Raw genomic sequence first — 23,332 nt, 5'->3', positions numbered from 1 at the left:
CCCACATGCCACAGAGCAACTAAGCCCCTGCACCACAGGTATCAAGCCTGTGCTCCAGCACCCAGGAGCCGCAGCTACTGAAGCCGGCGTGCCCCAGAGCCCACGCTCGGCAGCGAGAGAAGCCGCTGCAGCGAGAAGCCCGTGCACTGAAACCAGGGAACGGCCCTCACTCACTGACTAGAGAATAAGCCTTAGCAGCAACAAGGACTCAGCACCGTCAAAAAGAAATACAAAAATAAAAAAGAACAAAAGACCACCAAAAAAAAAAAACTTATAAGACAAACTCTATTAACTAATACACTTAAAGACATTATTAATGTAAATTGTGTGCTTGCTAAGTCGTTTCAATCATGTTCAAGTCTTTGCGACCCTATGGACTGTAGCCTGCCAGGCTCCTCTGTCCATGGGACTCTCCAGGCAAGAAAACTGGAGTGGGTTGCCATGCCTTCCTCCAGCGAATCTTCCCTACCTAGGGATGGAATCCACATCTCTTACATCTCCTGCACTGGCAGGCAGGTTCTTTACCACTAGCATCATCTGGGAAGCCCAGGTAAAGTAAGGTAATTTTAATGTAAGGTAAATTTTGATAAATAACATGTGAGGAAAAAGACAGTCTTACTCTGTAAGTGACTCAGTTGGTTAATTACTTTTACAATGAGATCTTAATGATACTTCTAGCTACCAAGGGCAGAAAACTCAATTTCAGAGTTCCAGGATATTTTGTTTTAAACAATTTTGTTGAGATATAATTCACATATCATACAATTAATCTATTTAAAGTGTAAAGTTAAAAGTTGGGTGTTTTGGTTTTTTTTTTTTGGCTGTACCACATGACATGCAGGATCTTTTTTAAAAAAATACTTATTTGACTGTGTCAGATTTTAGTTGCAGCATGCAGGGTCTTTTGTTGTAGTGCATGAATTCTCTAGTTGTGGCTCGAGGGTTTATTTGCTCCACTGCATGTGGGATCTTAGTTCTCTGACCAGGGTTTGAACCCATTTACCCTGCATTTCAAGGCAACTTCTTAACCACTGAACCATCAGGGAAGCCCCAGCAGGCAGGATCTTAGTTTCCAACCAGGGATCGAACCCCAGGCCCCTGCAGTGGAAGTCCCAAAGGTTTTTTTTTTTTTTTTTAAGTATATTCACAAAGTTGTGCAACCATCATCAACAATCAATTTTAGAACATTTTCATTACTCTAAAAAGAAACCTAAGGCCATTACACCTCATTTTCCCCTTCCAGAGCCCCTGACAATCACCAGTCTAACTTGTGTATGTGCCTATTCTGGATACTTCATAAAAATGAAATCATAAAATGTGGCTTTTGTACAATAACTGACTTCTTTCACTTAGCTTAATGTTCGTTTGCAAGGTTCACCCCTGTTATAACATGTATCAATGCATTTCCTTTTTATGACAAAATAATACCCCGGTGTATGATAACCGTTCATCCACTGATGGGCACTTGGCCTGTTTCCACTTCAGCACTATTGTCAACAGTGCTGTCATGACATTCATTTCTGCACTGATGTTTGCTTTACTTCTCTTGAGTGAAACTGTTGGGTGATACGGACCTCTTCTCAGCCTTTTAAGGAACTATTTTCCAAAGTGGTTACACCATTATACATTTCTATTTCTTTCTTGAATAGAATGAACTTTGGGGTCAGACCTAGATACAGTTCAGTCATCTACTGAATACGTGATCTAAGGCAAATCATTCAACATATTACATGCCTTCCTCAGCTCTAAAGTGGGAATAGTTATATCTACTTACATCTACTTCAGAGTTGTTCTGAGGATTATTATTAAGGTTAAATATATGAAAATGCTCACAGCACAGTGCCTGGCACACAGTAATTCAAGAAATGGTGCTATGAATAACACTTCTGTTCAAACCAAGGCTGCTGATTTGCCTGTGAAACATTGCCTAACTCCTTAATTTTTCACTAGAACTCTTCAATTGCACTGATCACACTGTCGTTTTTTGGTTACATGTCTCTCCAACCAGACCATAAGATCCTTAATTTATCTTTTCATATTCTAGCATGGAGCACAATTTCTGGCTCATGGCAGGAACTAAGCAGATGCAGAAACAAAGTTAGGTAGAAATGAGATAAAAGAGCGAAAGAGAGGGTGGTAGGAATAGACGGGGAGAGAGAGGAAAGGAAGCCTTCCTGAATCATCATCCTTTCTCCCACACAAGCTACTCAGGCCTCATAATACATTTTGTATATAACAGTTAAATGCAGAGAAATTCGATTTCCCTTCTGGATTATATTTTCTTTAGAGTCAAGAGACTGAGCCTTATTCATCTTTATAACCTCTGTGGAACCTAATGCAAAGTTTTGGTCATAGAAAGCCCTACAAAAAAGTTTACTGAATACACAAAGACTTTGCCCAATTGATTAGCTATGATTTTATGCCTAACAAAGGATCCACCAAGTGAGTGAACGAGTATGCTTCAACTGAACAGAGGCAGCAAGACACAAGCTGAGGGAAGTACCCTTATTTCTAGCCCTCAAGACTATAATTCTTGAATTATCCATTTTAAAGCGAGCCCTGAGCATCTGCTAAGTACCTGCTCTGTAGCAGACACCCATGTATAAGGCCCAGCAAAAAGCAAGCAAAAAGCTCCCTCGCTCTATGGAGTTTGCAGCTCAGTAGACAGCATTTGCCTTCTATCCTGAAGGTTCTAATCTCACTCATACTCCACACGTTTCATTGCTGCAATTGCTTTATTCATTTAATAAATATTTATCAAACCCCTACTGTGCCAGGTCTATCCTAGGCACTAGTGACACGGTGTATACAAGAAAAGGTCTCTCTCTGCCTTTCATTTACCTTATATTTTAATGAATTCTATAAAGATGCATTTCCCAGCCAATTCTGTGAAACATCATCTTGTAAACGTAAGCTTAAGTCATGTGTTTCAGTTTAAAAAATAAAAAAGAATGAAGTGGTTTACGATGAAAATAGAACTCTACTACCACCCCCGCCCCAGTCTCTAGTCTCCCTTCCCAGAGGCAAGCATGATCAAGTCTTTTAGGCATTCCTTCCAGAACTGACCTCAATTTTCCTACATAATATGCATATGTGACTACTGCTTGGCTATCAAATTTCATGTTATTTATAGGGCTTCCTTGGTGGCTCGGACAGTAAAGAATATGCCTGCAATGTAGGAGTCCTGGGTTCAATCATTGCGTCAGGAAGATGCCCTGTAGAAGGAAATGGCAATCCACTCCAGTATCCTTGTCTGGACAATTCCATGGACAGGGGGGCCTAGAGGGCTACAGTTCATGGGGTCATAAAGAGTTGGACACAACTGAGCGACTGACACTTTCACTATTCAATTTCGGTCATACTATTATCAGACAACTAAACTCTTCCATTCCTCCTGTTCCACTTCCTATCTCATCCAGTCCTCCAACACAATTATGTCACATTTTGTGTCTGGATCAAAATGATAAGTCATAGAAATTTCAGAAATAAGTAAGCTCTCCTAAGGAGAGTAGAGTTTTCTAGGCAACAAACATAACCTAGTTTCTTGGAATTCTGTGTTTTCCTATATACTAGGGCTTACAGGTTTTTAGTTCTTAAAAAATATCACCTGTTTCAGAAATAGACTCACAGACACAGACCTGCCAAGGTGGACAGGGGTGGGAAAGGGATGGGCTAGGAGTCTGGGGTTAGCAGAGGCGAACTTTAATGTAGAGAATGGACAAACAACAAGGTCCCACTGTTAAGCACAGAGAACTATGTCCAGTCTCCCAGGACAAACCATAATGGAAAAGAGTATACGAAAGAATGGACACATGCGTATAAATGAGTCACTCTGCTATACAGTAGGAATTAGCCCAACACTGTAAATCAACTAAAATTTTTAAAAGTTCTCTGAACTGCCTTTAAAAAAAAAAACAACACCTGTTTCAGATCACAAAACAATTCCTTTAAATATTAAGCTTCCCATATAATGCTGTCAGCTCTTAATGCTAAAGACCGCCTTCTGTGTGTATATGCATAATTGTGTAATAATGTTTTATAGATGAATCTTCCACTAAAATTAAGCTTTTATTGCTCCCAAGTGGTAGCAGGGTGTTCTGTTTTGTTTTTATGAGGAAGGTACCAAAATGTGAAGAGTGAGTAGAAAAGTAAAAACCTGGGTTAAGTTCATTGTGAAGTATCTGGGGAGGCACCAAAGGATCTCCATGGGAAAGCTGACATTAAACTGGTAATCCAAATGAAAAGAGAGCTCAATTCAGTTTGGAAAGAGTGAAACTACTCAGCTCCTTTTCTAAAAGAAGACTGCCCATTATTAAAACAGTCATGATAGATAAAAAATCATCTTAGATTCATTTACATCCATTTTTTTTCTTCCATAATGTGTGGGAAATATCCTAATTTACAGAAGCATAATCAATAGCAGGAAAAGACACAGTAAGATTAGCACTAAAGAATGGGAACATAAGAATAAATATAAAAATGAATAGCCATCCATCTTTCAGCCTTGCCATGGCAACCTGGGTCACTAATCTTTGAAGTTTGTTTCCTGACTTGCTAGTTCTGAGAGAAAGCAGTTTCTACCACCAGAGGAGCAAAAGTCAGGCCCTTCCTTTTCCCTTTTTGCTGCCCCTACACAGATGAACACTGAAGAAGCAAATAGGATAGGAGTGGCTACTAAAAGGCCACTCAGGCTGCAGTGGCACGCGGCCAGCCCTTCCCTCTCTCTCCTGGCATTTCAGCTGAGGAAGGCAAGAAGAATGAGAGAATTCACCCATCAATCTTACTATCCAAGACACCATTTCTCACCCAGCATCAGATGGGTCATGTATGTACCATCTGCTTTTCTTCTCAGCAAATCTGACAACTAAAATATCTTCATTTATATCAACTCTTGGTTATCTATGATGATGTTACTGAGACCAAATATACCAACTCGGAGGAAAATCTACCTAAGCCTGGGTCAGTTACTGTTGTTATCTTTCCTAAAATTATTCATACATCCTTGGTTGTAAAATGTTTATCCTCCATCTGGGTAACTAACCTTTCCCACTCAAACTCAAAGCTTTCTAAGGGCAACATTATTTCTAAAAAATAGTGTCCACTTATCATCTGATGAGTGATAAGCCAATTAATGCTACTCGCTGTCAGACTAAGCATGGTGCTGGAAGGAGGGTAAAAGCAGCAAAAACATGGGTCCTATCTTCAGTCAGCTTTCAACCTACGAAGGGAAAACAGAGCCTAAAATAGCTTGTCAAGATGGTTAACTTCAGACCTTAAGTGCAAAGGCAATCCAGTGAGTGCTTTTTTTTTTTTTTAAACAGATCTTCAAAGTAGTCCAGGATTCTCAATTAGATTCACTGCTCTAAATCAAGTAGTCAAGATTCCTCTCTCCATATTTCATCCCAATCCACTTACAAGCAGGAAGAGTTTCAAGACATTCAGTACAGCGCAGTACAGTTACAAAGCTTTCATTCAGCGAGGGCAAAGGCCTGGAGGTAGGAAAGCACGCTCATTCTCGGATACATTTACTTCCACAAAGTCAAAGAGGCAGGGAGGTGGGGGAACTGTCAATGCCGTTCCTAACTGGAAGGAAAAAAGTTCTCTCCACTCAGCTGGCTAGGTATGAGGCCCGACATCTTCCCCTGCCTGGGGAGAGATGCCCTCTCTTGCTCTCTTAGTATGATAATTATTAGAACAACAGTAATTAGCAATGTTGAGCATCTCCGGGGAAGGGCAAAGCAATACACAAGGTAAAAAGTTTCACAATGCAGAAATCAGAGGCTTAAGAATTATTATTAGGGGCATGTGTCTTTTAGAATTTTTAAATTATAGTTTTGTCTGGATATGTGCTCAGGAGCGGAACTGCTGGATCACATGGTAATTCTATTTTTAGTTTTCTGAGGAACCTCCACACTGTTTTCCTGAGTGGCTGCACCAACTTCCATTCCCACTAACAGGAGGGGGAAATGTCGGGTCCCCCTTTCTCCACCCCCTCTCCAGAATTTGTTATTTACAGACTTTAATGATGGCCATTCTGACTGGCGTGAGGTGGCACCTCATTCTGACCATATAGTTGTCTTTTTTTTTAATTGAAGGATAAATGCTTTACAGAATTTTGCTGTTTCTGTCAAATCTCAACATGAATCAGCCATAGGTATAGTAAAGGCCCTAATACTGGGAGAGATTGAGGGCAGGAGAAGGGGAGACAGAGGATGAGATGGTTGGATGGCATCACCAACTCAATGGACCTGAGTCTGAGCAAGCTCCGGGAGATAGTGAAGGACACGGCAGCGAGGCGTGCTACAGTCCATGGGGTCGCAGAGAGTCAGACACGACTGAACGACTGAACAATAATGAGCGGTGCTGCGCATCTTTTCATGTGCCTATCAGCCGTGTGTATTTCCTGTTTGGAGAAATGTCTACTTAGGTCTTCTGCTCACCCCTTCATTCATAGCAGCACTATTCACAATAGCCAAGACATGGAAACAACTTGAATGTCCATCAACAGATGAATGGATAAAGAAGATATGGTACATATATACAATGAGATACTACTCAGCCATAATAAAAGAACAAAATAATGCCATCTGCAGCAACATGGATGCAACTACAGTTTATCATACTAAGTGAAATAAGTCAGAAAGAGACAGACAAATACCATATGATATCACTTACATGTGGAATCTAAACTATGACACAGATGAACCTATCTATGAAACAGAAATGGAATCACAGACATGGAGAAAAGACTGGTAGTTGCCAAGGAGGAGGGACTTGGGGAAGGGATGGAGTGAGAGGCTGAGGTTAGCAGATGTAAGCTCTTATATCTAGAAAGAATCAACAATAAAGTCCTACTGTATACTATAGGGAATATAGTTCATAAACCATAATGGAAGAGACTTTCAAAAAAAGAATGTATATATAACTGAATCACTTTGGTATACAGTAGTAATTAACATAGCATTGTAAATCAACTATACTTGAATTAAAAAAAAATTATTACTACACATTTCTCTCAGCCTTGAATACTGCTACACAGTATACTGTTACTGTCTAACCCACAAAATGAAAGAAACAGATATAATGAGTCACAAGGGCCACTTCATATTGCCGTATTTCAAATCTACACAGAACAGAGCTATGCATGAAAAGCAACAGGGAGGAAAACTACAAATAGACAAGAAATGAATTTTAAATTAGAACACAAAAATTATATTCAAGCTAATTCTAATATCATCGCAGGTGGAAAAAAATTTTTTTTTACTTGCTAATATAGTCTTAGAAATGAAAAGTGGAAAAGAAGCAAGGTTTTGTGATGGGACAGGCTTGGGTTTTAACCCCTGTTCTTCCATTCATAGACCATGAGACCTTGGCCAAGTGCGCTTTAATTTTTTTTTCCTTATGTGGAAAAGGGTGTACCACCTATGATATAGGTTATTGCAAAGTTTATATGATGTGTGTAGAAAACTTAGCATTGTCTGGCACTAAAAAGTTAGTAAGTGGTTATTCTTAAAACATATCAAAGAAAAAGTTAAAGTGCCAACCTCCTTTCTCCAGACCTACAGAAACTGGCATAGCCTGTAACTGGGAAAATCTTACCAGTATTCATCAATATGAAAGTGGTTAAATAAATCATTGCTATTCCTTCCTATGATCTACTTGTTATACAAACCTCATAAAAGTTACTGACATAAAAAGACGCAAATATACATAAAGTGAAAAAAAGCAAGGTGCAAAACAATAAACAAATACAAAAAGGTCCCATTTATCCAGGAATATATACAAACTGTTAACAGTAATTATTCATGAAAAGGATAGCGAGACTGGGGGTATTTACACATTTTATACTGACTGCATCTTCAAGTACTACTTGCATAATTAAAAACCAATAACAAAAGAGAAAAAAGTATTACCTGTATAATAATTAAAATAAAAATTACTCACACAAAGCACCCCAGATACTGATTTAACCTTTCTACCCAAAACACTGTCTTCCTAAAGTAGCTCATGGTCTGACAGTCCTGAAAATCCCACAAACAGACTTATTTTTGGTTCCATCTGCCAGCCAATCTAACACAGCCAAGGCAAAGCTGGGCATGGCCCCTGTAACCACAATAGTGGCTAGGAAGTGGGGGAATGGGGTGCTGGAGTGGGTAGAGGAGAAAGCGGCAGAAGAAATAACGAGAAACAAAAAGTTCAGTGGAAAAGGAGCACCGTTCTCTATTTCATACTGTACTGTTGAGGTTACAAAGTGGTCTTTGCCCTCATTGGTGGGCACCTACTGTGACCTCAGCCATCTGTACATGCCATACAGCCAACCTCTCCATGAATGTCAGCTGCTAAGTAAGGATGTAATTTATGTAATTTCATTTAGCAGGCTTTTTACCTGTTCAGGGTTACTCTGCCAAATCTTTCTTAATATTGAATTACATCACCTTGGACAGATTCCAAAACTATTTTTCTCATCTCATTTTATTTTGCCAGACACTACAAACAGTGCAACACACATTAATAAAAACATCCCTCAGTAAAAAAATAAAATAAAATTGTACACCTCCTTCAAAAAGGCTTGCTTTGGGAAGTTAATTCTAACACTAAAAGATGACTCCAAGTCCATCTAAATCAGCCTGTGAAGCAGCCTTCTGTTCAAAGAAATCACAGCTACTTAAGGAACGACTATCTTCAAGAAAGATTATTTCCTAGTATATTAAATCATTTGTGCTTCCAAAATGATTTACAGTGAACATTACGTGTTACCACCGAATGTTAGCCGGCTCTTAGATACTAATGATAATATATTCTTTAATGTATTATATTATATTGAAACATCAATTCAAAAAATTCTTTCCTAATGTGTCACTTTAGCATTATCATTCCCCTATATCAATTGCTTTCTGCTACTTATAAGATTAAAAAGTCAAATTTCTCAATCAGGCATTCAAAGTCCTATACAATCTGCGCTGGCCAATCATCACTACCAACATCTTCCAAAGCCTTTTGCTCAAGCCAGCTATCAACTTCCTGTTCTTTGAACTCACCTTTATCTCCCTACATTTTCTCAAGTCAACACACTTCCAAAATCCTACGCGAGGGCTTCCCTAGTAGCTCAGTAGTAAAGAATCTGCCTGCCAATACAGGAGACACGGGTTTGATCCCTGATCCAGGAAGATCCCGCGTGCTGCGGGACGACCAAGCCCGTGTACCGCAACCGCGGAGCCCGTGTTCTAGGGCCCGGAGCCGCAGCCACTGGAGGCCCTCTGCTCCAGAGCCCGTGCTCCACGACGGGCGGAGCCCGCACGCCACAACTGCAGACAAGCCCTCGCTCACTGCAACCAGAGAAGAGCCCTCACAGCAATGAAGAGCCAGCACGGCCAAAAATAAACAAATAAAATTATAAAACAACAACAAAATCCTACCTGAATTCTGCTATCTGTCAATACTCAACTCAAACCTCAGAAAAGCTAGAATCATGTTCCCTAAGAACATTTTAGCAATTGTTACCACAGTGGTTTAGCAGATCATTGAATAAAATCCCTTCCTCCCAGCTACCTATCCTACCCACTTCTGGAATAATTAAGAAATTAAGACAGAAAAGCCAAACAGATGGAGATCAAACTGTCAGTTTTATTACAGTTAAATCCCATGTTTTAAAATGTAACTTAAAGGCACAGCAACAATGTCTTCCTAAAACTTCACTGCAGAATTGAACTAATTTACTGGCTCCATCACAGTCATAGTCAGAAAACCACAGGTTTCCCCACAGGGAGGTGTGTTTATGGAAAAGTCAGAGGAACAGGCTACCAGCGGCTGGCTGTTCAGCAAAGGGGAAGGGACAGGGAATGAGAGGTAGGCCTGACTAGTCCCTTGCCCATATTCTCTAATAAGATCAGCTACTCCTCCCCAGAAAAAGACACACCAAGGGAATGACATGGAGTGACATCCCTCTGCACAGAAACATGAGTCTAGGCTGAAAGAGACTTCAACCCTTCAAAAAACTGCTTATATAACTTTATCAGCAATTTATCAAACAAAGACCTATGCCACTTCTTCTGGAGACACCTTAAAATGTTATTTTTATGTAAGACTTTTACTGTTTTTACATACTATGTTTATTATCTCCAAGTAGATTTTAAGCTCCTAGAGGGCAGCATGTTAAATGGATTGTCCCCAGGCATAGAGGCAGTAAGATTCAGACAGAGTGAGGAAAGCAACACTATGAACCAGATGACAAAATCCCGCATGAATTGAGGGGAGCGGGATGAAAGAAATGTCAGTGTCAGGAGTTTCAGTGGATGATCACAAAGAGGAGTAAAGGACAGTGTGGTATAAACTTCAAAGACAGGTTTTTACAGGAAGGTGTTAGAGCAAAGGTATGAAATTTACAAGGGTAAGAAAAATGACAATGCTACTATATATATACATTAAAAAAGTAAAGGCAAAGCAACTTAATCTTTTATCATTTTTTATGCACAATAAAACATCCATCCAGTTGTTGGGATGTAGAACACTTGAATGGCAATTAGGAATCACTACAAGCAGATAAAAGGTTTCAACTAATACATAGAACTGGAAAATTATTTCAAGCTATCAAACCTTACAGACCTGAAAACAACAAAAATAACGTGATTAAAACGCAAAGAAGAAATGAACTCAAACACTGAGAAGCAGGCACAAACTGAACTGAACAACGGTTCCTTAAGACTGCAGACAGACTTGTCCCTGGCTCCTGCGGCTGAGGGCGGCAGAGGGGCTGGGGAGAGAAGACGAGATCTCAGATGCTGCAAGTGCAAGTGTGCAGAGACCAGGCAGTGAACCGATGAAGGACGTGCACTGCGCGGAGCCGCAGCCCCGGAGGCACACACACGCCCCTCCCAGGGATCGACGAACTGCCACAAGGGGGTGGCCACCCAGCGCAGCCAGCTCATCCCCTGATCAGAAGCTGCGTTCAGATTCCTAACATAGAGTATTACCCTTTTATTATTGGCAACTACCATAAACATTTTCAGAACACTTTCAGGGCTAAACAAAACATGTCAGCAAACCAGATCTGAAACACAGATTGCCAGTCTGCCATTGCTGATTTGAGGCGTGAACCAAGAAAAAGCCACCAAAGCACCTAAAAGGGGAGCCTGACCGATCAGGACGGAACAGTTCACTGGAGCAAAGGCAGAGGGGTTTCAACAGTGATGGAAGTTCAGCTAAAAATCAAGGCTGGAAAGTATCCAAAGAATCCAATTCACTAGAAAGTTACTGACGAAATAAAGGCATGGAAGAGACAATAAACTGGCAGCTACTTTGCAGCAAAATACATCAGTAAAATGTCATTTTTGAGAACTCACAGAATGGGTAGTTCAGAAAATCTTGCTAATCTAACAAACTTTTCTACATATCCCTGATTAAAAATCAAATAGACCTTGGCTTTACAAATACTAAAACTACATAGTTAAGCTTTTCAGAAGAAAGAAAAGAGTAAAATCTGAATAAATAAAGGAACACTCTCCTTCCTTCTCGCAAAATGTGGTCACTGCTCCTTATTAATCTGAAAACAGCATGACTTCATATTGTGGCATAGAGGACTATCCTCCTTTTTTCTCACAGCCACCTCTGGAGATCACTGACCAATACGTTCTGGTTAGTGCAGTATCCCTTAGGCCTCAGCAGACTCTGCAGAGACCACAAAGGCTCAACTCTCCTAAGGTACACGGGCTGACTCGGCATACACGGTGCCTCAGCAGGGTTCAGCGCCTGACACTAGGGGGGACCATCTCACTCCTTCTTACCGTGGGCAGCGTGTTCTGACGATGCTCCCACCCTAGAATGACAGAGCCCCACCAACGGTGTAACTTAGGGACACTCAAAGACCACCTAACAACAAGAATCATTCAACAGAAGCAAAGAACGACGATAAATTCCAGGTGGGAAGAAATTAATCGTGACATGCTCTTTGAGAAAATCTGAAAGTGACAGAGAAATTGAACACGGTCAGCAAAAAAGACAATGGACATATTAAGACAAAGTTGATTTCATGGCCGTGTCTCCAACTTCGAGAGAATATGATTTCATATAATTTTTGCTTTCTAGTAACTGTTACTTGCTAATTGTATAACTAAATGAACTTGATCATCATTTGTTCCATTCTCTTTCATATTAGTGGTTTTATAAATCAAGAAATCCTTCGTCAGCCATGTACACAATTTGAGATTGGATAACTGGCTGCATATGTATCAAAGCAATGGGAGCTATAACACTGGTATAGAGATGCTTACAATAAATTATGGAGTTGGGATGAGAAAAAGTGTAAGCAAACAGTTCATGCTAAGGCAGGAAGTCAAAGCATAGACCAGAAATACCTGGGGAGGGTGAGAGAGCCAGAACCAGGCTAGTGAGAGAGTCTCCTAAAGCACAGAGGCACACGGCTGTCTAAAAGCCAAGCAGCAACGCCTTAATCCAGGTTTTCAACTCCCTACTTCTGAGCATCAGCTGAACTCGAGGACTGTCACAAAACAACGAACACCAGCAGTGAGCATGTTCCTCTACAAAAACAACTCACAGCTCTAACATGTCTCCTGAAGAGACAGCCTAGGAAAAGATGTATTGAAATTCTCCCTTTCAACTCTCACCTGGGCTCGAAACACATCACCTTGAAGTGGCACAGGAGAGCCAGTCCTACGTAGTGCATCGTTTACGACTTGCTTTGTCTGGTTCTCCTACACTCACTCTGCCTCTGCTCTAGTCCGTGTTTTTCTTCTTCCCCTCCCCACAAAGTTTTGGCTCTTGCATAGGAAAGTCTAGGGTGCACCAGAAGCTCACACGCTGTTCTGTGTGGTCCACATGCACAACTGGACCTCACTCACATTGGGGAGTTTCTCAGAAAGCCAGCCCTGCAAAGCCCTAATTATGCTAACAGCCTCCAGGCAGGACTTCTGGCCCTTCAAGCACAGGCTCTGGCAATGCTATGCTGATTTTTATCACATGAAGTGTTATTTTCTTTTCCTGGAGTTTGAGGGCAAGGAGTTAATATAAAGGGCTCATAAACACAGTGCGATTTTCCCAGCAATTTCTCAAGAGCTGAGAACAATGTGAGTCCAATATAACAGCTTATATGAAATGCTTTTTTTTCCTTATGCTTCTTGTTAAGAAAATTTGGAACAAGGACATGGTTTGGAAACAACTGTATTTCTTTGCATTAAAATAAAAATGCAACCTAAAGACTATTAAGTTTAAATACATGTAAACTGATTAAGCTCTTGTGACTACGTGTGGTTAAAAATGTTGACTCTAGAGTCTCATCTCGGTGCCTGAACAGCAGGATCTAGATACTCCTGTGCTTCACAGACCCCTGCATAACGTGCCAAAACACATCACAACATTTGCTTCTCCTTCTAGACCAAGAACTGCTTAGGAACAGAAGCCAGGACTTCATGTTCCGCTACATGAAGCCCAACACTGTGCTGGGCACATCATAAATACTAAGGAAACACTTCAGGACGGAGAGACGTGATGCTCAGTACGGATTCAGAAGACAGAGTCTGCCGTCTCTGTGCTCAGTCGCCCAGTCGTAGCCGACTGTTCCACCCGTGGACTGCAGCCCGCCAGGCTCCTCTGTCTGTGAAATTCTCCAGGCAAGAATACTGGAGTGGGTTGCCATTTCCGTCTCCAGGGGATCTTCCTGACCCAGGAACCCAACCTGCGTCTCCTGTGTTTCCTGCATTGGCAGGTGGACCCTTTACCACTGTGCCATCTGGGACGCCAAGGGGAGATGTCAATCTCCTTCCCTTCGGCTACTCTCTGAAGGACTCCAAATTAGTAATAACTACTAAGTAAGTTATTATTGTGATCAGTTGCTCCGTCATGTCAGACTCTTTATTACCCCATAGACTGTAGCCCGCCAGGCTACTCTGCCCTTGGAATTCTCCAGGCAAGAATACTGGAAGTGGGTAGCCATTCCCTTCTCCAGTGGATCTTCCCAACCCAGGGATCAAACCCGAGTGTTCTGCACTGCAGGCAGATTCTTTATCATCTGAGCCACAGGCAATCATTATTAAGTAGTAATAACTACTAGTAATTAGCCCTAGATGTGTGGGCATTTGGTAATATGATGTAAGGTTGAGTAACCAATGACCTGTTAAAATAGATAACCAACGAAAGGAATAAGCCCCTAGAGAAGCAAAGAAAATACAAGTACTTTACAGACTCTGAATTTTTGAGCCCTCTTAGCATGCTTGATGGAGAAGGCAATGGCACCCCACTCCAATACTCTTGTCTGGAGAATCCCAGGGACGGAGCAGCCTGGTAGGCTGCAATCCACGGGGTCACTAAGAGTCGGACACGACTAAGCTACTCCACTTTCACTTTTCACTTTCATGCATTGGAGAAGGAAATGGCAACCCACTCCAGTGTTCTTGCCTGGAGAATCCCAGGGACGGGGGAGCCTGGTGGGCTGCCGTCTATGGGGTCGCACAGAGTCGGACACAACTGAAGCGACTTAGCAGCAGCAGCAGCATGCCTGAGATTCAAAACAACTATTGTATAAGGAACAGAAATGTCAACCCAGAAAGGAAACGGTCTTGCCAACTACCTTTTTTACTTTCTGTTTTCTTTCAAATCCAATAACCTAAGGACCTCCACCAAGAAGCAGCCTGAGATTTCAACATTCAAAAAATTTAATAACTGTATTGAACCCTAAACAAAAATTTACTCATGTTAACTTCAAAACTGGGTTTGTTTTCACTATGTGCATACTTACTGTCATGGGCAACCTAAAGTAGCTGCTTCCACCCTGTGAACTCTTTTTAACTAAAGGCGTGGAAGAGAGTGCTTCTTCATTGCAATACTGAAGCCCGCAGTCAGTTTAATGGCTCCGGATGGCACTGCTCAAAGGAGCCTTTAAAGCTCATCAAAGCTAGGAAATGCCCTGGCGGTCCAGTGGCTGAGAATCTGCGCTTCCCCTGCAAGGGTCATGGGTTTAATCCCTGGTTGGGGAACTAAGATCCTGCAAGCTGCGTGATGTGACCAAAAAAAAAAAAAAAAAAAAATCCTTCTCTACCAGTTCCACTGAGCATCACTTGGCTTGAGGCATACAGAGAGCTAACGCCAGAGCAAGGGCAGAACAGGTCTGAAAGCCAAGTGAGGTCAGTGACTCACTAACCCAAAGCTTCTCTTTGCAGCTACTAAATGTGTGTTTATTGTGATACATTGTATCAAAGTATTATGCAAATGCAAGCTGAAATGATCAAATATAGTAAAACCTCCCCAAGCAGACTTTTCAGAAAAACTGCACGTTATAGTTGTTTTAATTTTCTGGTTACCAAAAATTGGCTTTGATAACCGAACCTCTCAATTATCAGGAAAAAGAACACGAGAAAAGGGAAGAAGCAGAATGAATACTACCTTGCTCTTGACGTGCTATAAAGCAGTGATGGTGAAGCACAAAGAGCCCGGCCCTACCGCTGACTGGCTGGCCGTGAGGCAGTGTTCCAGCCAATCTCTCTGGAATTCATTTACACACCTTTAAAAACAGCATCTAGAACACTAAACATGTTTTCTTATCATCTGCAATGTTCTCCAGAAAGTGCCTACATCCATACCTTCCTCCCATAAAAATTTTTAGTATATGATTATCTCAGGTTGAATTAGACCTGAACAGTAAACCGCTTAAAACACCCAATACCGGATCTCCTCTACAAATACTTTTAAGTCTAATGAATAATGGTTTGGGTTCATAAAGAACTATTCAGAGATCTGCCATGGTTTAAAACATTTTGGGCCATACAATGGGGTGGGAGTGGGGGAAGTTGTTCAACTAGAGGGAATAAGCTTTCCAGACCCCTCGTTATATCCAAGGAGTTCGAATTTTGTGTGTTACTTATCATGGTTTTGCTGTTCAAATTCTGGAAGCTCACTAGTTTCTCCTCAAAAAGAAGACAGCATAACAAACACATATTCGTTCTTTCCACAAGAACCATACTATTGAATCCCTTTATGCATTTATATGCGATCAAATACAGTCATGAGGTTATCTCCCCCTTTTTTGTTTTTTCTGTATTATAGTGAAATATATGTGATATAAAATTTGCCATTTTAACCATTTTTTAGTGTAGAATTCAGTGGCAGTTATATTCACAGTATTGTGCAACCATCACCACTATCTACTTCCAAAACTTTTTCACTACTACAAACAGAAATCCTATAACCATTAAGCAATAGTTCCTCATTCTCCTATCCTTTGTTTTTTATAATTATAACCTCAAAAGCCGTAATAACTTTCAAACTATGGTATGCTGCCACCAGGTGGCAAGAGAGTATCATGGCTGCCCAAGATGGGGAATTGTTTCAAAATAATCCAGGTCAGGTACAGGGGAAGTAAGCAGAAGTGTAGATGAAATAAAATTGTCAGCCTGCTAACTGTTGAAACCAGGTGATGGTTACACAGGGGTTCGTTATACTAGTATCTCCAAATCTATACACGTTTGAAAGTTACTATAATAAATATAAAAAGTGTGCCTATTACAAATATAGCGATTTCATACCTTTTTTAACCCTTGAAAACAAAATATACCTGTTACATATATTTTTATACATATATATTTCCCAGGTATTTTTAAAATCTGGGAAAATATTTTATACCTAAGTATTGATATGCATTAATATTAATTCTTATAATTAGACAGATTTCCAAGGTTACATCTTTATACTAGTTAACAAAAACTTTGTGTTATATCCAACTAAGCTTCATTACTACAAATGTGAAAAATCAAATGTATTAGTATTCAACTTCCACGTATATGCAGAAATAAACTCATGAGAAACTGCAAATGCAATACTGGACTTTAATCTCAATTAAGAAGGTTTTGTTTCTTTAATAATAAGCACAAATATTAAAAGGAGGCTCTTAATCATCTCCAGAGGAAGGAAGCTAGGAGGCAAATAAGTCGATTTAAACTTGCACTAATTTTCCTTAATTCTTGCTTTCTTTCCAAAATTGCCAGTTGACCAGATCACAGAAAAGTCAACCCAGTAATTTTTAATTTTTCTAGCATCGGCATAGAGTAGAAGCTACACCTGGGTAAATTTTCTTGATATTTGGCTGATTTAAAATAATTTTTTTCAACCATATTTACTGATATTATTTCAAAATATAATCTGTATTCTTCTGCTCTGAAAAACAATAAAACTAATTTAAAAGCTGTCAGGATACATAAGCATCACTAACATCAATTTCCAACTTCTGATGTCTGCTGCTGTGGAATCAAAGGAGAATTAGACATTTCCTTTCCTGAATGCCAGGCTCTTGGGTTTTCTCTTCAATGACCTATCCTAAGCTCTGACTTGCAAGGGGAACTACCTTCCCTTCTGAGCTGAGGGTTTCTCTTGGCCTCTTCCAGCAATTCAGCTCCCCGCCTCCTGAACTTGGTCAATCTAACAAATGCCCATTGCTTCTGCTCCTGGCTAGCTCAAATGCCCCACACCTCCATGGGTCCAGAACAGCTAAATCCACATTGTGCCAGGTGTGAAGATCAACAGACTGGGCTGTTTTGACCATTGTGTTGATCTATTTAATGATGGATGTATTTTTGTATTATAAGATAAGGGAATCTTAGCAATAAGAGTTCAATCTTCCTGTTTTACAGATGAGTAAAGCCCAGGAAGATGGAGTGACCCAGCCAAGGTCACAGGATTATTTAGTGGCATAAAGATATTAATAGTCAGAACTGCTGATTTCTAGTCCAAGTGCTTTCTGCACTACTTACATGAACATTCACATTCTCCAAGATTATCATGTGATAAGGTACAAGCTGATAAAACCATTGAGTGGGACAAATTTTACCCAAATTCTTTAAATTCAGAGACACTAGTCCTTCTAGGAATAAGACAACAAAATCCTAAAACCTGACTTCTGCTGGGGGAACTTGTATTAAGATAAGACCAGCTTGATTACAGGTATTTGCTTTCTCCCAGAACACGGAGGCACTGTATAAACCAAACAGGAAGCTCCCCAGTGGCCTATTGGTTAGGATTTGGCATTTTCACTGCCATGGCCCAAAAATAAAACCTCTTTGTCAAACATCGGGAATAGAATACTGTCCTCATTTGGTATTTTGAATACTTAGTATTATGAGAATAAATCTATTATCATGATTTTATTAAGTTGTGATCACAAACCCTCTTAAGAGTTTCCCAAGAATAAAGAATTATATTTAACACCTTGGATGCATATGAGAGAGGGAGGGAAGGAGGAAGGCAAGAGTATATGTGTGTGTATTAGAGCGTATGTATATATACTCCATCCCATACCGATCACATAAAACATTAACTCTAAATACTCTATGCTGCTTACACAGAAATCCTTTTCTTCCGCTACCACTAAGTAAAAATTGTTCACTTTAGAGGTTTGTGAATTTTTGAAATTTTTATTTTCATATTAATCTTCCACTACCATGTAAAACGCTAAGAATGAGTTTTAACTGATTTCAAAATTCTTTCAAAAGAAAACAGAATTATTCAGTCAGGAAGTCTGTAAACACAAGATTCTCCAGTGATTGGTAACGTCACACAAGTACTCTTTTATACCTATGTGTTTTTAGGCTACTGCTATCCAACACTTTAGAGGAAAAATTTTTATCTTCATGCAAAAAAAATTTTTTAAGCTTACAAGGCAGAGAAATTCCATTCATTCACTGAAATTGTATCTCTTAATACATGAAAACTATATTCAGGGCCAAAACCAATGCTTTCAATTAAAGATCACACATGTAATTAAAAAACCATTTTTCTTGTGGTTTCTTAAGGTCATGATCAACTGCTTACAAAATGACATTGAAAATTAAAAATTGTAATGATGGATAAATACATTAGAAATATCAATTCTCCTATGTATAGGCATAGCATAACTGTTTGATATAAGCACACACCACTAATAATCTGTACATCTTCTCCACAACTCCATACAGGTGTCTGACAAACATAGAAGGTAGTGGAGAGTATTAAACATAGGTTGTTCTTAGTGATTAGCAGAGGGGAAGGAGTGTGATGAAGGGTGAAATGGACAAAGGGTATCAACTGTATGATGATGGATGGAAACTAAATTTTTGGTGGTGAGCATGCTGTAGTATATACATTAGTAGAAATATAATGCTATACACATGAAACTTACATGACATTACAAACCAAAATACCTAAGACATGACACCCCTAAATAAATAAATAAGGAGGGAAGAACGGAAGAATAGGTTGCACTAGTTGTAAACCTCATAGTTTACTTCTCCAGCATAAGTGACCATGGAATTTCCCAGCCAAGAGTACTGGAGTGGGTTGCCATTTCCTTTTCCAAAATGCAGTGGTAAGAAATAGGTTTTTCCTAGGCCCAGAACACTTAGTGGACTGGGAGAAAAACTAACTTAATCAGTGACATAAGCACATATAAAGAAACAAAAGGACACCTGAAGCTGGCAATCAGCAATGAGAAACAGACTCTAAAACCACTCTTGTCATGTCCAGCTCTGCCCGGGAGAGACAGGGAGGAGAGGACACAGGCAAATATTCTGGATACCAGAGGCATTTACTGATAAAAGGAAGATTTTCCATCAAGCCTCCTATCACTCAGATGAAATTCTCACAAAAGGAGCTACCTGGTTTTGCTTTAATTCTGTTCTGTGCATATTCTATACAGAGCAGCTACTAAGTGCCAAGCACTATATAAGCGCTGGGTACATCATGATGGTGAAAACAGGAGGCAGAGTAACTCCTCATGCTGCTTGCAGCCTAGCAGGGAAGACAATTTCTAAAGGGGTTGGGGGGCAGGATAAGGGGACCTGATCCCCTTCATTCCTTCCATTGTTCCCAATGCCAAACTGGTGGTCAGAAGGAAGTACTCTGGGATAATATATCAAAGTTAAATCAAGAGAGATAGCCAAATAAGAGGGAGGTCTTGGTCTGTCCTATAATGTTCATTTTTGAAGAACATGATGATCAAAGCCACCTTATCGGATGGATCCAGGAACAAGACAACCCAGGCTTGAACACCAGCTGTCAAAGATCTCTCACTCTTGGGGATGGCGGGGGAAGGTTATAGAAAGGAAGATCAGAGAATGGGCTTCTGGGAACTCACCTAAGACAAAGTGAAAAATTATTTGCAGCTTCTTCAGAATGAAACTACAATCAAGACCAAACTCTTCTGCTAAAGTACAGACTCACCTCTCCCACCAGACTTAGAGGGACAAGTATCTGGGCCACATACGTAAACCCATGAACGAGTAATTGTAAATTGTGGTTAAGTGCTATAAAAGAAAAAACAGTGTAATGAGAGAGCAGAGAAGTAGAACCTCCTTTGAACAGGGTAGCCAAGGAAGGCCTCGGAGGAAAGCTGAGTGCTAACGGGTGAGGAGGAACCGAGCCAGGGCAGAATGAGAAGTCGAGGCAGAGAAAACAGCTTGTGAGAGGGAAAGGAAAAACCGGGTAAGTTCAAATGCAACAGGAAGCCAGTGAATTGTTTTAAGTAACCGTGCGGCCTATTCTTTTAAAAGCTCTCTGGCTGCTGCGCAGAGAAAATGGGAGGAAAGCCAGAGAAGTGTGAGGACCAAATGAAAGGTTAGAGGAGTAGCTCAAGGAAAAAGGCGAGATGGATTGGATAGAGAAAAATGGAAAGGTACAAGATACATTTTGGAGGTGAGTTGAAAAGGACTCAGTGAAGGATGGGAGGGAGCAGGGGGAAACAAAGGTGCCTGAAATGACTCCGAGGTTCCCAGTTTAAGCAACTGGATGTCGTTATCTGAGAGGGAAAATGGGGGGTCAGGGGGAGATCAGTTCCTCTTCAGTTTTGGCTGGATAATAAGTTTAGATTTTGACATGTAAAATATGAGCTCCTTGTAAAAATATAAATTTGGAAATTCTCAGCATATAAATGATATATAAAATCTTTGGGAACAAATGATATCATCAAGAGAGAACAGAAGAGATGAGGGTACAAAACCAAGCCTTAAGCAACTCAAACCTGCAGCGACTGAGGGGAAGGGGCTAACGAAAAGTACACACAGAAGTGAGAGGAAAACCATGGCTATCCAAGAAGTCAAGAGACGGTGATTCAAGAAAGAGGGACAATTCTATGGAGAATTCGGATAAGACACACAGTGCGATGTGACCTGAATGTCCGCTGGTTTACCAACTCACTATCACTGATCTTGGCAAGAGCAGTTTCAGAAAGTAGGAAAAATAGTTACATAGACAAGGGCTGACTTCCTAGCTATAACCAAGAAGCAGGCAAACCGCCTCACCTCCTGCTCAACCAAAACAGCCTCTTAACTGCTTTTCCTCCTTCAATCTTTATTTACCCTCCCTACACTCCTCAGCACAGCAGCCGGAGACTCAGCTAAAAAGATCAGGTGGTTCATCATTCCTCTGCTCAGTGACCTCATCTCACTCAGAGCAAAAGTCAAAAAGAAAGTCTTTATAATGGCCTAGATCACCATCCTACTTCCTGTCACCCTTCTCTAGCCGCTCAGAATTCCCTTCTGCCCCTTGACAGCAAACCCTCCTCTGGCCTTCTTTGGCCAATGGATTTAAACAGCACTCACACCTTTCCTTCTTTGCTCATCTTTCCTTACCCTACTCTATTTATCTTCTTAGAACTTACCATCTCTGTGACATATTATGTGTTCACCAATGTCTGTCTCACATTGTCAGAATGCAAGCTTCATCATGAGAGCAGAGGTTTTAACTGTTTCTGTTCATGACTGCACGCCCAGCAAGAAGGCCTGGCACACAGCAGAAACTCCTATTTATCTGCTGCACTGTAGCTCAGTCAGTAAAGAATGTGCCTGCAATGCAGGAAACCTGGGTTCGATTCTTGGGTTGGGAAGATCCCCTGGAGAAGGAAATGGCAAGCCACTCCAGTATTCTTCTCTGGAGAATCCCATGGACAGAGGAGCCTGACAGGCCACAGTCCCTGAGGTTGCAAGCAGTCGGACACGACTTAGCAACTAAACCATCACCACCAAGCTGTTAAAAAGGCCCTTTCACTTTACAAACTAATAAACTGGTGCTTTCAGTCTGGATATAAGCCTTTTGTTACTTGGACAGTGTAAGTCTGATCACCTGGAGACATGCCGGAAAAAGCCTAGTTTCTGAGCCCATAAAATTGAATACTAGTCCCTATGCCTTGGAAAATTCACTGTAATATCATCCTGTGGGCCATCCCTTATAGACTCTTCAAGGAGTATTTCCATTTAGATTTGAATATGAACTGTTCTCAATAGAACTTCCGGCTAAGGCAAAATACACTGGATATAAACTATGTGTAATAACTCAGAAAAGGAGCCATCGAGGGAAGAGTGGTACTGATGAATCACACAAATATGGAGATACATACATATTATATTTGTTTTTTCCCCAAATTATTTTTATTAGTTGGAGGCTAATTACTTTACAATATTGCAGTGGTTATCATATTTGAACAAAGGCAAGTAGGTATGACGCTCTGGGATTAGTTGATTCTTCCAAATAATGGAACTATGCTCTCCAGTCTGTCCATCTGGTTTCTCTATTCATCTCGCTGATAATGAAGAAACAGACTATATCATTTTTCTCTGCAAACCCCCTATCTTAGGCTGTTCTCTCTAAAAGGGTAACTGACTAAAAATATTACCTTGAAACTCCTGATGAATTAAGAACAAACAAAAAGCTCTGGGTTACAACAATGAAATGCAAACCTTAAAGCAGAGACATTACTTTGCCAACAAAGGTCCATCTAGTCAAGGCTACGGTTTTTCGAGTAATCATGTATGGATGTGAGAGTTGGACTATAAAGAAAGCTGAGTGCTAAAGAACTGATGCTTTTAAACTGTGGTGTTGGAGAAGACTCTTAAGAGTCCCTTGGACTGCAAGGAGATCCAACCAGTCCATCCTAAAGGAAATCAGTACTGAATATTCATTGCTAGGACTGATGCTGAAGCTGAAACTCCAATACTTTGGCCACCCAATGGGAAGAGCTGACTCATTTGAAAAGACCCTGATGCTGGGAAAGATTGAAGGCGGGAGGAGAAGAGGACGACAGAAGATGAGATGGTTGGATGGCATCACCGACTCAGTGGGCATGAGTTTGGGTAAACTCCAGGAGTTGGTGATGGACAGAGAGGCCTGGCGTGCTGCAGTCCATGGGGTCACAAAGAGTCAGACATGACTGAGCAACTGAACTGAACTGAACCATACCTTTAAAATGTCTGAATCAGTCATTAAGATCATCACTGCTTCAGAGACCACATTCCTGTCATAGGGAAGGGGCTTGTGTAACTCACTGAGGCTGTAAGCCATGCCATGCAGGGCCACCCAAGACGGACAG

The 23,332-nt window shown here is 40.7% G+C and overlaps 1 protein-coding gene and 1 long non-coding RNA gene across 3 annotated transcripts in view; both read right to left on the bottom strand.

Annotated features, from left to right (window-relative positions):
- RNF38 (ring finger protein 38) overlaps window positions 1-23,332 on the bottom strand; it is a 119,725-nt gene that overhangs the window by 75,530 nt on the left and 20,863 nt on the right. The window lies entirely within an intron of this gene.
- LOC122452857 lies at window positions 353-21,892 on the bottom strand. Its single transcript, XR_006272870.1, has 3 exons — window positions 19,278-21,892; window positions 17,312-17,316; window positions 353-397 (listed from the first exon to the last, which is right to left on the bottom strand). It is a non-coding gene; the product is annotated as an uncharacterized LOC122452857 (long non-coding RNA).

Source organism: Cervus canadensis, chromosome 14, assembly GCF_019320065.1.
Source record: "Cervus canadensis isolate Bull #8, Minnesota chromosome 14, ASM1932006v1, whole genome shotgun sequence".
NCBI classification, from domain to species: domain Eukaryota; kingdom Metazoa; phylum Chordata; class Mammalia; order Artiodactyla; family Cervidae; genus Cervus; species Cervus canadensis.
This window is presented reverse-complemented; position numbering and strand designations above follow the sequence as displayed.